Source organism: Lonchura striata, chromosome 11, assembly GCF_046129695.1.
Source record: "Lonchura striata isolate bLonStr1 chromosome 11, bLonStr1.mat, whole genome shotgun sequence".
NCBI classification, from domain to species: Eukaryota; Metazoa; Chordata; class Aves; order Passeriformes; family Estrildidae; genus Lonchura; species Lonchura striata.
Genome location: NC_134613.1, coordinates 5,514,461 through 5,530,049, shown reverse-complemented (window position 1 = coordinate 5,530,049; position 15,589 = coordinate 5,514,461). Strand labels below are relative to the sequence as shown.

The window sequence follows — 15,589 nt, the reverse complement described above, 5'->3', positions numbered from 1 at the left end:
CTGTTGGGACTCATCCTCATGGCACACCCAGCCGCCCAGGGAGTGATGGAGAGCTCCAGGGGGTGCGGTGCATTTTGGAGGGGATGTCAAGCCGCGCTCCCTCTATGCAGGCGCTCTCCCTTTAAAGCAATCCCGGGGCCGGGAGCGGGGAGGAGGCGGGGGCGGGCGGGGGGCGCGGCGCCTCGGTTCGGCGGCGGCTGCTGCGGGAGGTGGCCGGCGCCGCGGCGGCGAGCGGAGCCCGGCAGCAGCCGCCAGCCCCGGGGTATGCGGGTGAGAGGGAGAGGAACGCGGAGGAAGGCGGAGAGCGGCGGGGAGCGGGGCGAGGGAGCCCGGCCGAGCCCTCCCGAGCGGCGGAGGATGCGCCGAGCCCCGGGGAGCCGAGCCCAGCTGCAGCGCGGCGCGTCCCGCCCGGCCGCCGCCCCAGCCCGCGCAGGTAACGGCGGCGGAGGGAACCGGGGGCACAGGAATGGGGTTTGTGGGGGGAGAGCATCCATCCTCCCGAAGGCGGGGGGGACACCCATAGTCCCTGGGGACCTGCGGCTCTGCAGCGCATCACTCGGCAAGCGGGACTCGATCACCGCGCAGCGGGGCTGAGCTGAGGGAAGGGTCCCCCCGCGGAGTGAAGGGCTCTCCCGGCGCGAAGAGCTCTGCAGGGCAGGCAGAGACAGGGTCGCCGTGCTTTGGGCCCCCCCCCAGTGCCCCGAGGGGCTGGAGGCCCAGCTCGGGCAGGTGCTCAGTGCCAACCTCAAAACCACCCCGATCGAAGCTCGGCTTTGAGGTTGGATGCATCCAGCAACCTCAGGCAGCTGGCGCGGGAGATAGGCAGAGTGTGGTGTGAGGTGACAGGTTCCCATCTTGCCGCCTGCTCCCCGGAACCAGCCAACTTTGGGCTGATGCTGTGGGCACCTGGCCCCCAGTGGTGCTGGTGGGGGCGATGGGAGCCAGTTCTTGCTCGGACTAAAGCTCGAGGAGATGACAAGGGTGCCTGGAACATTACAGCTGGGTCCCCAGGGACTGCTTGCTCCATGATGGATGATACCCCAGGTTTAGCAACATCAGGGTTCGATTTGATCCCAGCCAGGCACTTTGTTTCCAGCTCTCTGTTCATCAGAGGATCTGCCCGGCTAGGGGAGCTGCCTGCATGCTCCTGACATCTTGCTCCCCTGCTAAATTAGGGCAAATTGCCAAGCTGGCCCCCTGCTCCCTTGCCCATGTCTCTATTGAGAAACTGAGTCTCATCTCATGTTCCTCGACTTGTACAGGGGCAATCCACCACAACAGCGACTCGAGGGCCCCAGGGCTCTCCTTTTATCTGCTGCGCTGCCAGTGGAGGAGAGAGAGGTTTAATTATCCTCAAGTGTCAGTTCAAGATAGATCTGCTGGGACACAGCTCTTGGCAGGTGCAAAATAACAGAACGTTTTCATGCATGGGAGGCTGAGCTGGGAACAGTTCAGTGGTTTAATTGGAAGGGTTCATACCAGGGTACAGAAAATGGGATGGTGCAGGCTCCAGCAGTGATCCTACTGCTGCAGCTGTGGGAAGGGAAGATGGATGCTGAAGGCTAGGAACTTTCTCTGGTGCATTGTTTTGTGGGCTTGGAGCAGAGAGGATGCTCCAGGCTGGTAGCACAACCTCAAGTCCATGCCATCCTGCGACCTGCGAGGTGCTGATGTTTTCAGTCTCACTCGGTTTCTCAGCTTTTCAGTCTGTTCCCATGAGAGTCCTTGCAGGGCCACTGGGAGATGTGCCCTGTTTAATGGGGCATGTAAGAGCTGAGAATGTGAATACTCCAGAATCAGGGCACTCTGGGGCTGTCTCCTGGGCAAGTGAGGTGCGATGGCCTCAGGGTTTATGGAACAGCTTCTCCTTCCTCCTCCTGCCAAAATCCCTGAAATGGTTACAGGAGCTTTCAAGCTCTCAAGTTTCCATTTGAATCCATGGAGAAAAGCCCCTTCCCTCACCAAGCAGCTCTGGCATGGGCATTTCACTCCCAGGGAGCTGTCTCCACCCTGCCTGGGCTGCAGTACTGGGTGCACAGAGCATCTGTCTCCTCATCTCCTCATCTCCCATCCAATGCATGCCATGATTGTTGGCCCCTGGAGCCAGATTTGGATCAGAAAGCATAACCTCCTCCTGCTGTGGCATTCCACAATGTCCATATGGCTACCACAGAATGAGACCTATGTCCAGACCCTGTAATCAGTCTGGTGTGGGACACTCCAGCACAAGGAAGAAGAATGTTTTGGTATTTTATTTTATTTTATTTTATTTTATTTTATTTTATTTTATTTTATTTTTTATCTAGATATGCTGAGCTTTTCTCTGTGCTCATTCCCTGGGGACCATGGGACACATGTTGTAAAGAAACCATGCCTCCATCTCTTCTGGCTCCTTGGAGGGGACGTGGTATCCTGATTTTCTGGTGAAGTCATGGTGTTGTGCTATTGTAGTTAGGTTCCTTGTTTTAGGGTCCAACATAATGACTTAGCTGTGCTTCATTTCAGTGCTGGGTGCAACAAGCCAGCCCTCATGCAGTTTCTACAAGCACAAAACAGCAGTTGGCATTAGAGGTCTGGGGTTGGTCCTGTCTCATCTACAGCAATCATGTTCTAGTCCTCCTTGCTAATTGCTGGTGTCTTTTTCGGACACTGTGAGAGGACATTCAGTAAACATAGTGAGTTTTGTAGTTGCGCTGAGATTATGTTTTCAGGATGACCCAGTTGTTAAATGTCATTTTGGCATCATTCCCTTCATGCTTGTGCTTGGTGAATGTTGCCATTTGCTTGTAGCCACGCTCCTGTCCTGCCAGAGTCACATCCTGCCTTTGTAAATCTGCATTAGTGAAACTTGCTGGCTGTTGCTTGGGTGAAAACCTTATGGATACTCCTGGTGCTGTGACCTGTGTGGGGCTGGCCCTCATGCAGGAGTGCTGGGCATCTGGCTAGTGGTGGCTTGAGGGAGGGCAGCTCTGAGAGGAGGCTTTCTGTCCTTTGTCATAGTTAACTGTGCCTAAGTCTCTGACAAAGGCATTTTCCAGGTAAGACTGAGGAGCAGAGGCTCCTCCTCACTTCTCCTTGGAGGTCAAGCATCTGGGAGATGGGCTGGACCAAGTATGAGCAGAACCCTCATTTCAATTCCAACAATCTTTTGGTGCCACCTGTGACAGGAACATATTTAGACTTGATATATATCCCCCGCCTTGACTTGGGCTTTGGATCAAGGTGTAAGAGCTTTTGATGCTTGCACACACAATAAGGGGAAAAAAAAATTAAAACCACAATCCTCAAAATGTTTGCAAATCCAAGAGCTTATCCTCACTCTGGGTAGGCAAAACTAACCAAGGGTAGGATCAGTAAATCACAGAATCAGCCACTTTAATCATCAAACATCAGGGTTGGGACACAGCTAGCACAGAGCAGCATAACCACACTGAGTCCTTGGGAGTATGCTCAGGATCTGGCACCATGGGTTTTCCCTTTAATACCTTTACAGTGAGCAGCTTGGCAATCAGCAGGGATCCCAGCCATACATGGATGGGGCTGGGCTTCAGGATGGGTGTGATGAAGAAACAAAGGCTGCTTATGGTTACAGAGGACACCCACTGAATGAACCTCTTGCTGGGGCTTTGCAAAGGACAGTGGCTCATTCAGGACCAAATGGGCTGAGCTAATGCAAGCTTTGCAAGGTAATGCACCTTTGTCAAAGGGGTCTGATAACTTCAACCAAGAAATGAAGTGCTGAGAAGGGAGAACAACCACACTTTTAGCCCAGGGAGGAGATTTAGGCCATCCCTGCAAAGCTGAGAACATCCTATCTGCAGATGAGCACATCAGTGCCAACGGTAAGAACAATAAAGGCTGGTAGTACAGCATCCCATCACTTTAGCCACTCTCCTACATCCACTTGCCACCAAAGCTCCTCTCCAGTGAGGCCAGTCCCTGCTGCTGGTGAACAGAGGCCGTCCTCTCTCTGTATTGGTGTGCTGGGGAGGTGGATGGTGTATGGTGAGGTGTGCAGGGATCAGGCTGTCCCGGCACATAGGCATCAGTGGTGCACCATACCCCGAGACAGCCACTGCTGAAGCTGACTATGTGGGGTGTGTGTAGCAGCAGTGGGGAGAAGATGGGCTGGCATCTGGCCTTCAGATCTGTCCTTCTGCCATGCTGAAAGTAAACTCAGAGCCAGAAGTAGGGCAGGTGGCATCTCTCTCACTGGTGCTTGTGTTGAGCCAGGCTGGTGTGTGCTTCATGGGCAGCAGCAAGCCCAGGTCGCCCTGGGGCAAAGTGCCAGTGGACCAGGACAGTGCATCTCTTGGTAAAGTCAGTAGGGACTCACAGACCCAGCCCACAGGGAGCACTGCAAGGCTGAAGGTTTTTTCCAGCATGTTTGAACCTGGGACATCAGCTGGAGTGACAGCATCGCCTGAGCACCCAGTGGTGTCAGAGTCTGGGGTCAGGCCAGTCCATCTGGAGTTTCATGGCATTATCTCTTAAATGCCTTTAACTGCAATGGGATGGCCTGACTGATTGGATTGTGCTCTGTAATTAATTATCTGGGTGTGCCGTATGGGAAGCAGCATCAGTAGGAAGAGAGGGGGGAATCTGCTGGCAGGAGCTGTTAAGCTTCAAATGTCCATTTCTTGTTAAACCAGCCTTGTGCAGCATTAGTCCCTGGGCACAGGGGGTTAGTTCCAGGGTCATGGCCCTTTTCCATAAGAGGAAGTGTTGTTTTGCTGTCTGACCATTCCCGCAGAGCCTGTGCCCTGAGTGCCCCAAAACAACTTGCCTGACCTTGGAGTCTGCTAGGAGGGAAGAGCTTGTTTGGGCTGGGATGTTTTAGGGGTGGTGAGGGGATGCCCCCTCCTGCCAGGGTGACAGATCCTGCAAGGACTGTAGGATGGCTCCAGGGGTTAGGGGCTGCTGGGCATGGCTGGCAGAATTCCCATTGCTCTTCCTTCCCACACCAGAGCCCATGGGCTTCTCCCCTCTCCCCTCCTGCTCCCAAATTTGCTATGCCTCTGCTCGGCTTCTTTGTCTACTTTTACCATCCATTCGTGCCTTTAAACAGACAGCATCTCCCTCAGGGTGGTTTTCTTCCTTTGTGTTTACTGTGGGGATTAATCTGGACCTGCAGTGTAAGGGAAACCTGCAACAAACGGCTCCTTGTTTATTGTTTGATTTGGGAAATGCTGCTGGGCTGGGCTCATGTTTCAGGTCTGTGCTGTTTTTTAAAGTGTGTATTTTGGGAGTGCTGTGGGAAGAGGGGGTGTCCCTGTCTGCCCTGGGCTGGGGTCTCTCCTGGGCATGGCATCCTTTGGGCCTGGGGTCTATCCCTCCTTGTATGGGTGGAGGAGAGAGAGCTCTTCTCAGGATGCCTCCCCTGGGAGGTTAGACCTGTTTTCTGCCTAGGTGCCCCCACCAATCCATCCAACACCCATGTGTCTGTCTGCAGCTCTCAGGTTCCTCCAGCACCCATTTGGAATGTGGTGAGCTGGGAAGTTTGCTGCTAACAGGCACCTCTGTGCTCTTGTAAAATTTCATGCTGGCTCATGATGGGGAAACTGAAGTGTGCCCTGTAGTACCTGCTCAAAATGGTCCCTTCACCTGTGTCTGGAGGTCTGGGATGGGCTGTCCCACTCCTCCATGCTGCAAGGAGGCATGGAGGAGGGCAGTGTAAAACTCCAGAGGGTTGTTGTTGCTGTCAAGGTGGAGAAGAGTTGTAATGCCCTCTGCTCCAATGGATGATAAATCTTGGAGGAAAAAAACAAAGAAAAACCAACAAAAAAAGTCATGTGCCTTCTCAGCTTAACCCTCAAAGGAAAACTACGTCATTTTAAAAAGAAAAGCTGTTAAAAATAGAAATTTTTAGCAGAGAATGACACTAAGAGGAGTCAATGAGCTCTTTTTCAAGAGCTGGGAAACAAAACGCTCCAGGGACTGTGAAGGAAAGTCTTTCCTTTTCCAACTCCCTGAGTGTCAGGTGTGGCTCCTCAAGCTTGTTGTTTTCCATCTGGCTGTGCCAGATCCAGCCAGGCTGGATCACTGTGATCACTGGCTGCTCCCAGCTGCTCACTGGAAGTGGGGAATTCACCATCTTGGGAAGGGACGAAGCTGTGACTCAGACTTGAGTTACATCTTGCCTTGGGTTTCCCACTTGCCAGCAAGGCCGAATGGGAGGTGGTGAGCCCCATGGAGCTTCCTTTCCATATTTATTTAATTTTTAATTGGCTAAGGAGCCTTCTCATTTGCCTCGGTTCTGACTAATGAGACGCGCCTCACTTTGACAGCGTGTCACAAGCAATAAATTTCTCAGGAGCTTCTGGGCTGTGTGGATGCCCTCATGCTCTTGCCTGGCTCACCCTCCTCCACATCACCCTGTGCTGCTGCCCCAGCTGGGCCCTTGAGCAAAGGAGAGGAGGGTCGGGATGAAGAGTGTGAAATTGGTGATCTCTTTGGGCTAGCCTCAATTGGTGATCTCAAAGCTGCAGATTTGGGGGCTTCCTATATTGTTTGTCTGGGCTGGAAATTGGAAAGTAGACATCTGTCAAATACCCAGACAAGCCGTTGTTTAGCAGCCATGATCTCTGTTGCATTTTCCCAAAGATCTCAGCTGTGCCTCAGAGTGTGAGCATTGTGCCAGGTTCCAGCTAATCTCACCAGGGGCTTGGGCTGGCTGGCAGTGAACCAACATGCCAGTGAAGATCCTATGGAAGACTTTCATTCCCATTAAAAATGCATTTTTTTATTGGAAGGTTTTGTAGGAGCATGTCTCCTTTGGTGAGGAAAAAAGGGGATGGTCTCCAACAGGAAAATCTAGATGGACAATGATTTTCAAGGCATTTCCCAGGGGGCTTTACCAAAAGGGGTCTGTCTGGTTGCTGCAGGGGCACGCAGAGATGGAATTCTCCTTCCTTGCCATCCTGCTGAGGTCAGGATGTGTGGGGCAGTCCTCCTGGGATCCTTGCTCTGGAGCATCCTTGTGTGCCTTAGGAGCATATAGCATAGGTGTTGTGTCGTATAGGTGTTACGTGATGCTGATACACGTGAGGAGAAGGGTCGGACAAGCTGAGAGCTGCCACCCTGGGGCAGAGATGCTCAGCCACATCTGACCAGAGCAGAAGGGGTTGGATGCTGCTTTGTTTGAGGGCGTGGATGCCTTAGTGCTGTTTGTCACCTCTTGCTGGGTGCCACTAACCTTCACTGTCCTGGAGTCGTTAAGGGACTGCTTGAGGTTTCAAATCATCGATGGGAAGCACTAACTATTAGCGCTTCTTCTCTTTGTATTCGTGATGGATTCTCTTTAGGCATTGCTCTTAGTGGCTCTCCACTGTTAGCTTTTGTTTTCTCCTCAATAGCTTGTCTAATAAATGCCATTATCTTGGGCACAAATCTACTTCATGTCTCAATTCCACTTGGCGAGAGTTGGTAATAACAGCTGAACAACATCCTTTGAAAAGGGACTCTGTCACCAGCAGCCCTGGATGCCACTTCTCCGCTTCCCACACTTGTCCCCAGAGCAGATAAAGACAAGGGGAAGGCGCGTGGCCAGAAAGCAAAATGGACATCCTCTTGATAAATTGGATGTCTGAGCAGAGCCGGCAGCAGTCAGTGCAGCAGCTCTGGGGATCAGGGCAGCTCGGGCCCTGCCACCTTGGTCATTAGAGGAGATGTGTTTATGGCCTGGGATCCTTCTTAATTCCAGCCCATTAGAGGAGAAGGATGGTGGTGAAAGGTGATGGCTTGCAGGGAAGATCAGCAGTATTTAGTACAGCTTGAAGGAGCTTCTTATCTGTGGCCAAATCAAGCTATTGCCTCCCAGGCTGAATCTGGTTCTGAAAAGGCTTTAACTGGTTGCTGCTGGGTGCTTACTGGGTTTTGGGTCAGGTCTGTGAGGGGAAGTATTAAGGCAGCTCCGTGTTTTGGCTGAGGGCAGCATGTTCCCTGCCCATGGAGACCTGACCCTGATGTCACTGCAGTGACTTTTGTTACTGTCCCTGCTGCATGAGCAGATGAAGTGGAGGGTGAGCAGTGTTTTAGTTAGAACAAATTTTATTTATTTCAGCTGGACCAGGTTGCACTCAGCTGCTGTGTTTTCAGAGGAAATCCTTCCCAAGGAAGATTTCCCATTCTCAGGGGAAGGGGACCACTGATAGGAACAAGCTGCCCCACCTCCTCTCTCAGCTGTCCCATTGCTGGGATGTCTGGTTGCTTCCAGTATCTGTCCCCTCCCCGAGTTATAAATACTTTATCCTCTCAGTGCCTCTCAGTGGCATTTTCTTTTTCTATTTTTTCCTGACTTGGTTCTTGTATTTCAAAACATGCCCGCCACGCGCATAACGCTCAGACAGGCTCTCGGCTTCCCCCCAAATGTAATTGCTTTAAAACTGCAGATAGTTGGCGAAAGCAATTTTCTCTCCATTACAGAAGACTCCAGCTCCTCTCATCCTTCATGCAAGTCACTCTCCCCCAGCCCTGCCTTCTCTCTGCCACTGTGCAGTGCTCAGCACTGGGGGCTGGTGGTACCTCCACTTTCCCAAATGAGGCTCTTGCTTTTCTGGGCTTGAGTGGTGCACGGTGGGGACTTCTCTGGGGGGAAAATGTGGTTTCTACCAGAGCTGCTGAGCAAGGGCGATGCTCTGGCAGCAAAGCCCTTCCCTTGGCCGTGCCAATCTCCCTGGTGGGATGGGTACCTGTGCCAGGCACGTGTTCAGCGCGGTTTTGCAGCTCCACCACGCGCACATTTAACATGCTCTTTCTGTCCGCAGGACGTGTTGGGCTTTCAAAGACATTAATGATGGAAAATAAATTGGAATCCAAGAGAAATAATCTTTAGGCATTCTCTGTAGGCCTTGTCTTGCCTTGCCTTCCTCAGCCATGTTGAAGGCTGTGGCTGGAGGGGAATATAAATGAGGAGGAGCCCCAGTCTCTGTGATATGTTGTGATAACTTGTGCTCAGTGGATCTCGCTGCAGGGAGCTGGTCCACTCACTGGTGCTGATAAACTCAAGCTGGGCTGGAGATAGTGGAAGTCTTGAGGGGTTGCTGGACCTTTCTGGATGGTTTGGGGACCTGGTATGCCTCAACCTCAAAGGAGGTTGAGGCACACCAGGTTTCCAAGGGTCTGTGCCCTCCTTGGGGAGTTATAGTGTCACTCTGGCATGGGGCAGCAGTTGTCTTTGGTTCTGCACCAACCTGTCCCAGGGAACCAGGCCCTTGTGTCAGCTGCCCATGCTGCAGATGAAGTTAGGTGAGAGGTAAACGAACCTGAACATGCTCCATGCACACTATGGCTGCAGTGTTTCCTGTCCTGTGCTCAGACCCCCTAAGGTGCTTGGAGGGGTCCCTCAGGACCACCACCCACAGCAGCTAGGGATCATGCTGGTCATCACCCCTGAGATGTCCCTACTGAGGCCAGCAGCATCTCCAGATGCACCCAGAAATGTCTTATCTGGGCACCCTCACAGCAGGAGAGGATGCAGTGGCTTTGTCAGCATCAAAGCTTTCGGTCCCTGGAGGAGAGCCAATGTGCCATAAAACCTGCTCATTTCTCCTGCCCTGCTCCTGCACAGTGAGTGCGGTGCTGGCACAGACTGGGAGTCCACAGGGAGCCATAGCTCACACTGGCCTCTGGCGAGAGGCTGTTAAAGCACCACTGCCTATCTTAGCTGGCCCCTGGGCTGCTCTTGGACATGAACCAGCCTTGTAATGAAAGCTTTCTCTATGTCTGTTTGTGTTCTGAGCATCAGTTTAATGTCTGAAAAATCCTGTTGCAGCAGAGCCCGCAGCACTTCAAAGACACCGCAGGAGAGGAGGGGGCTCTGTAGGGACCCTGCCTATGCCAGGTGTGGAGAGAAACGTGGCTGGCCACCACAGCCAGTTTCCTACTTCCAAGGGATTTGGCTTGGTGTGTTAGGGAGGCATTGAGCTTTGCTCCCACAGCTTTGTTTCCACGTGTACACATCCACACATGGTATGTACAAGGCTCTGAGAGTCTTGTACATACCATGTCCTCCTAGCCTTGGATATTTGGAGATGCCTATATGAAGAGCTGAGGGTTTGGGTGGGGACGATTCACGGTCCAAAACCTGCTGTAGTTGTCACATTAGCATGTTGAGTGGTACTTGTGCATCCCCCTCTTCTGGGATGATGCTGGTGGCTTCCACTTCTCACTAGGATGGAGTCAAGACTGTCTGGCTGCTCCAAGGTGCTCCACAGCTCCCCAGAGTAGTACTTCTTGCAGTGGTATCCTCCCAGTCATGTAGTTCTGTGTTGTCTGAATGGTGTCAAGCTCTGAATGAGCTTGGGCAATTTGCTTTATAAAGCAATGCACTAAATATGTCAACACTCAGTGCATGTTTTTAATATAATATTTCAGATTGTTTTGAAAGAAGCCAAGATCCTGCTTTTCCTCTTCATTAGGAACATTTTATGTGAAAGAGATGAACAATAGAGAGAGTTTGCCAGACAGAAAGCTTTCCCAAGTATTTGTTGCTGCTGAGAAATCAGCTGCTTTTTACAAAAAAACTCTCAATGCATAGCTATCAGGACAATTAAGCAGCTTGTAAGCTGCCAAGGAAGGTTGTAGAATTGGCTTTGCCAGAGATGTTGGAGCCCAGACTTGACCGTAGCCGTTGGGTGTGGTTTAGGCACAGTAAATCCCAGTTTCCAAAAGGGGAGTGGACTAAATGACCCACCAGTAGCCCCTGGGCTCCTGGGAGTTCCACACAGACAGTCTGAGTTGCTCTGGCATGAGCAATTCCAGGCTGATGGAGTGAGTGGGTTTGTGAATCTCATGCTGTTTCAGGCCAGAATTGATGGCTTTGGCTTTTAATTCACTTCCCAGCAGGACCAGGGGTGGTTTCTGTCCTGGTCTCCAGCTGGGAGACTTGGTCTCCTGCCATGGAAAGGGTAAGACCTTCTGCCTGCCTGGTTGCGAAGCTCTGTTCTGTTGATGCTACTAAAAAGAAAAGAAACCCAAAAAATCCCACTGTGGTACTTTCATCAGGGAAACTGGGTTCCTGTCTTTTCTCCAAAGAGTTTCTCTTTCATCACAAGTTAGAGGAAACTTAGAGAGAACTGAAAACTTTCCTCTTCAGTGAGGACACACCTGGAGAGATGATGGCAGGAAGCTGTTTCCAAAGCCCCTGCCAGCCCTAGCTCTCTTTCCATCAGGCCTCCACAGCTGAGGTCCCAAGAGGTGTTCTGGGATAACTTCCTTATGAAAGGGAGGGCAGCCAAGAGCCTGGAGCCTTCCTGTCATGGAAAAGCCTGTCTGAAAGGCAGGGAGCACCAGCCTCATTAGCTGGGGTGGCTGGCCATGGGGAAGTGGACCCTGGAGAGGGATTGGAGTGAAGAGGGCAATCCTACAGCCAGAACCAGCACAGGAGAAACGCTCCAGAGGCGAGACTGTGCAGAGGTTGGCATGACAGCTGGCTGTGCCAGAATTTGGGCTGTGGTGGGATGCTCTGACCCGGGGCAAGAGGGAACTGACTGGCTCTGAGGTGACACCGGGCATTTTGTGTGTGTGCTCATTGCGCACACACACTGCTGCTGGGCCTGGGAGAGAGTCCCTGGGGATGCTGCTGCCCTGCTGCACCCAGGACAGGCAGGATCTGGTTTTCCTTCACCTCCTGGTAATCCTGTACTCAAATATTCTTCCTGCAGATCTGGTTTTTATCTTTCTTTTCTTATATTCTTTTTTTTACCACTCCTAAATGGAGTGTTTAAGCCTATTCTTTTGTTTTCTGTGAAAGGAGCAGTAAATCCTTTATCCTGCCTGGCTATTTCTGTGTGTGTATTTTCTCACTGTGCTCTAGCTTGTCAGCTGTGTCAAAGCCCAGAAACCTTGGCCTCTGTTGGACTTCAGACTTGGATTTCTCTGTATTTAACAACAGACTCCCTTGGACTAACAGTTCTTTTTTGTCCCCTTGGTGTCTTTTTTTTTTTTTTTTTTTTTTTTTTTTTTTTTTTTGCAAGGAATACCTGGTTAAAAAAATCCCTGAAAAGAGGGAGTGAACAGAGTCGTTGTTGGGTTCGTTCCCAGCACATCATGCCAGTGTTGGCAAGGAGTCACAGCCAGCATGTCCTCCTGTCCCCCCACCGTGCCTCTGGGGCACCAGGGCTGCCCAGGGAAGGGGAACCCCCCTGGGTGAGGGAGCTTTCTGGAGATTAGCTCAGGCTCGGCGGGTGCCTAATGCTCAGGCAGTGGCTGCGATGAGCACAAAGGCAGGATTTCGGTGGGATTAGCCGGGAGAGGCGGATGCATGGCTGCCTCTGTGCTGGGGCTGTGTGCCAGCTCCAGCTGCCCTGCTCACTCCTGGGAGCAAGTGTGGGGTGTCTCCCGGGGGGGATCTGATGGAGTGACAGCCAGGCAGCCATCCCCGTGGCTGCAGAGAGGAAGAATGGGCTGTGGCACTGATGGCTGCAGGAGGGATCAAGGATGGTGGCAAGTGAACTGCAGCCCACTCTGTGCCCTGACAGTGGTGGCAGCAGCCTCAGGGAGCCAAGGGAGGCTGTAGAATTGGCTTTGCTGGAGATGTTGGAGGCCAGGCTTGATGACTGGGCGTGCTTCGGGCATAGTAAATCCCAGTTCCAAAGGAGGAATGGACTAAATGACCCACCAGCAGCTCCTGGCCTCCTGGAAGTTTCAGAAATATGGTCTGAGCTGTGCTGGCATGAGCAATTCCAGGCTGACGGAGTGAGAGGGGTTGTGAATCTTGTACTGTTTCAGGCCAGAATCGATGGCTTTGGCTTTTAAATCACGTTCCGGCAGGACCAGGGATGGGTTCTGTTCTGGTCTCTAGTGATGAGCCCAGCAGCTAGTGACCCACATTCCCTAGGGTCAGCTCCACCAGCTGTGCTGGTGCTCCATGAATGCCATGGCAGCTCACAAAGAAGGCAGCATGGGCATTTGCGCGAGAACAAAAGAATAAACAATGGAAACTGTGATTAATTAGTGCAGCTAATTAGCGATGTGCTTGGCCTGGGCTGGAACTTGGTGAGGTGCCAAAATCAGAGGGGAAGCCACAGGAGAAGCTCTGATTGGAACTGCTTTGTGGAGGGAGCAGGGAAGGGGAGAGGATGCCTTCCCAGCACCTCTTTGTAACTTGCCACACAGGTCAGACTGGGGCTAGCACTGGTCTTACAGCCTGCAGGTGCTGCTGTTGCCATCCCCAGCAGCATCCTCCCATTCCCTGGTGCTGCCTGTGCCGAGAGATCACTTCCCTGGCCACAAACAGCATCAGGAGCTGGGTGTTGCACCAGTGCTGCAGGTGTTAATTAATGAGCCCTCATTAGGGTAGGTGGAGTTGCCTTCCCCATGGAATAGGACCCTGCTTGCTCATCTTCCCCTACACTGTACAGCTGCCTTTTTCTTTGCTCTCCATTTGCAAATTAGTGCAAGGACCACGATCAGCAAACAAATTTGCAGCGAGCTCATGGCGGGCTTGGAGATTTGGAAGAATCCTTGGCAAATATTTGCCAGCCTCCACCGCAAACCTCGTGAATACTTTTCATGACAGAGAGATGCTGAGCTTAGCTGCCAACTTGGGGTAGAATGGCAGACCTTGGGTAGGAGATGGCTGCTAAAAAATACCTAAGAGGTATTTTTAAACTTGCTTCCACCCCTCCTGTCCCCTGCCCTCACGCTGTGTAGTGTGGAGATGGGATACGCCTGAGCCCCACGCTGGATGGTGCATGTGGGTGTGAGGGCCAGCCCGTGGGCACAGGGACACTGCCACACTGCACCCACAGGTCAGCATGTGCTGCGGGATGGGGGGAATGGGTGAGCACCCCACAGCTGCTTTTTCCTCCGTGGGTGAGTATGGGAAGGGTTCCTGCAGGGATGAATGAGCTGTGGTGGCCTTTGATGTCACCGGTGGATGGGTGGGTGGGAAGCAGCGGGAATGGGTTTGGCCCCCACAGCCCGAAGTTTGGTCCTGGGTACCAATGGGCACTGCGGGGGACAGCGGCGCCTGCGGGCTCGGGGGGCTCCGCTCCGCTGTGCCCGACCCTCGCCCCGGCGTTGTTCACCTTCCTTGAGGCCGGGTGGGGAATATTTCATTGTATTTTCACTAATACCGTCATCTGGGAGATGTGTAATAGTGCTTGAATAATTTTAAAGGGTCTGTTTTAATTAGGGGCCTTGGACTAGGTGACCTCCAGAGGTCCCTTTCAACCCTAACAGTTCTGTGACTGCAGCCGTAGCAGGATCACATCATTGACTTTAAAAGGTGGCTGCAACTAAATGCCATTTGCTCAGCAAGGTCTGAAGCAGTGCCCTTTGGAGTAATTGGGAAACATGGCCCCTTTTTTGAGGACAGGACAGTCTATTTTTCAAAGTGCCATCACATTATTATTAATTTGTTAAACACTGACTGCTCAAAACTGTTTGAGACGCAAAAAGAGAATGTGATTTCTGCCTTGGGGACCTCTCCACTAAATAAATGTATTAAATCAAACTCTTGCTGGAGAGGAGAGTGCTGCATATGAAGGTGAAGCTGGTTAGAGGATGTGTGGATGTATCACCTCCATCAGCAGAGAGTCTCGCTTCCCTTTCAGTTTTGAATTTGGGAGTAGTGATCACAGATCAGTGGGTCAAGGATCTGCTTTCTTTTAGCATTTCCTAGGTGCCAGTGCAACCCCTTGACCAGTGAGGAATGGAGAGAGCTCCCCTTGTCTTGTGAGACCCTTTGGCTGGGCCTTTTGTGCTGGGGGTTCATTCCCTTCCATGCTCACGGCTGTGTGCATCAGCACGGGCCAGGGGCTGCTTGTCCAGGTGAGCTTGTGCCTTCTCTCCTTCCCCACTAGTGATGCTGGAAGCACATAACACCCTCTGGGAAACTGCTCCCAAGAATCACCCTGTGCCTGGCAGCAGCCCCTTAGTGGGTGCTGGACCTCTTCAGGTATCCACATCTGCTCAGTGTCCAGATCTAAGCACATCCCACTGCTTTGCTCTCTTTAATGATGGGGGAGCAGGGGAAATAAGAGCAATACATAAAAATATCAATATATTAAGTTCTTTACCTTCCTAATTTTCAAGTCAGCCTTGCTGTGGGGTTGGGTTTTCTTGGTGTGTGCTTGAGGCTGTGTGTTTGCAGACTGACACCTTCTGTGCCTTCCCACCCACAGCCCCCTGTGCCTGGGAGCCATGAGCCGCCGGAGCAGCCTCCCAGCCGCAGCCCCCCGGCACTCTTAGGCTGCCCTGCTCCCCTGGAAGGTGCTCATCGCTGGCCAGGAGAACTGGCTGCACCTGCACCCAGCCTCCTGCATCCCTCCCAAGGTAAGGATGTCCCTGAAAAGCAAAGGCAACCCAATTTCACTTGGAAAATTCAAGTGCAATCAGGTTGTTGCTGTGTCTTTGCATCTCCTACCTACTCCTCTCCCCCTCGTCTTGCTGGGATGAAAGATGCTGGCTTGGGGGTGAGATCTCTTGCAATTAAAAGGTGACTTTGAAGGCGGGGTAGCTGCTGGTGAAGCCTGTTGCTTGCAGACTGTATCCCATTGGAATGTGCTCATAGTTTTAGAAAGTACTCTGCTGCTGCAAGGCACCAGGCTTGGGTGGGACTGGTGCCTTGTGACTGCCTCAGCTT

The 15,589-nt window shown here is 52.2% G+C and overlaps 1 long non-coding RNA gene across 1 annotated transcript in view; it reads left to right on the top strand.

Annotated features, from left to right (window-relative positions):
• The first annotated feature begins 389 nt into the window (after window positions 1-389).
• LOC110479822 (uncharacterized) overlaps window positions 390-15,589 on the top strand; it is a 52,370-nt gene continuing 37,170 nt past the window's right edge. Inside the window, exons 1-2 of the long non-coding RNA XR_004148733.2 lie at window positions 390-433; window positions 15,129-15,279. This is a non-coding gene — a long non-coding RNA (uncharacterized LOC110479822). The remainder of the gene's footprint in view (window positions 434-15,128; window positions 15,280-15,589) is intronic.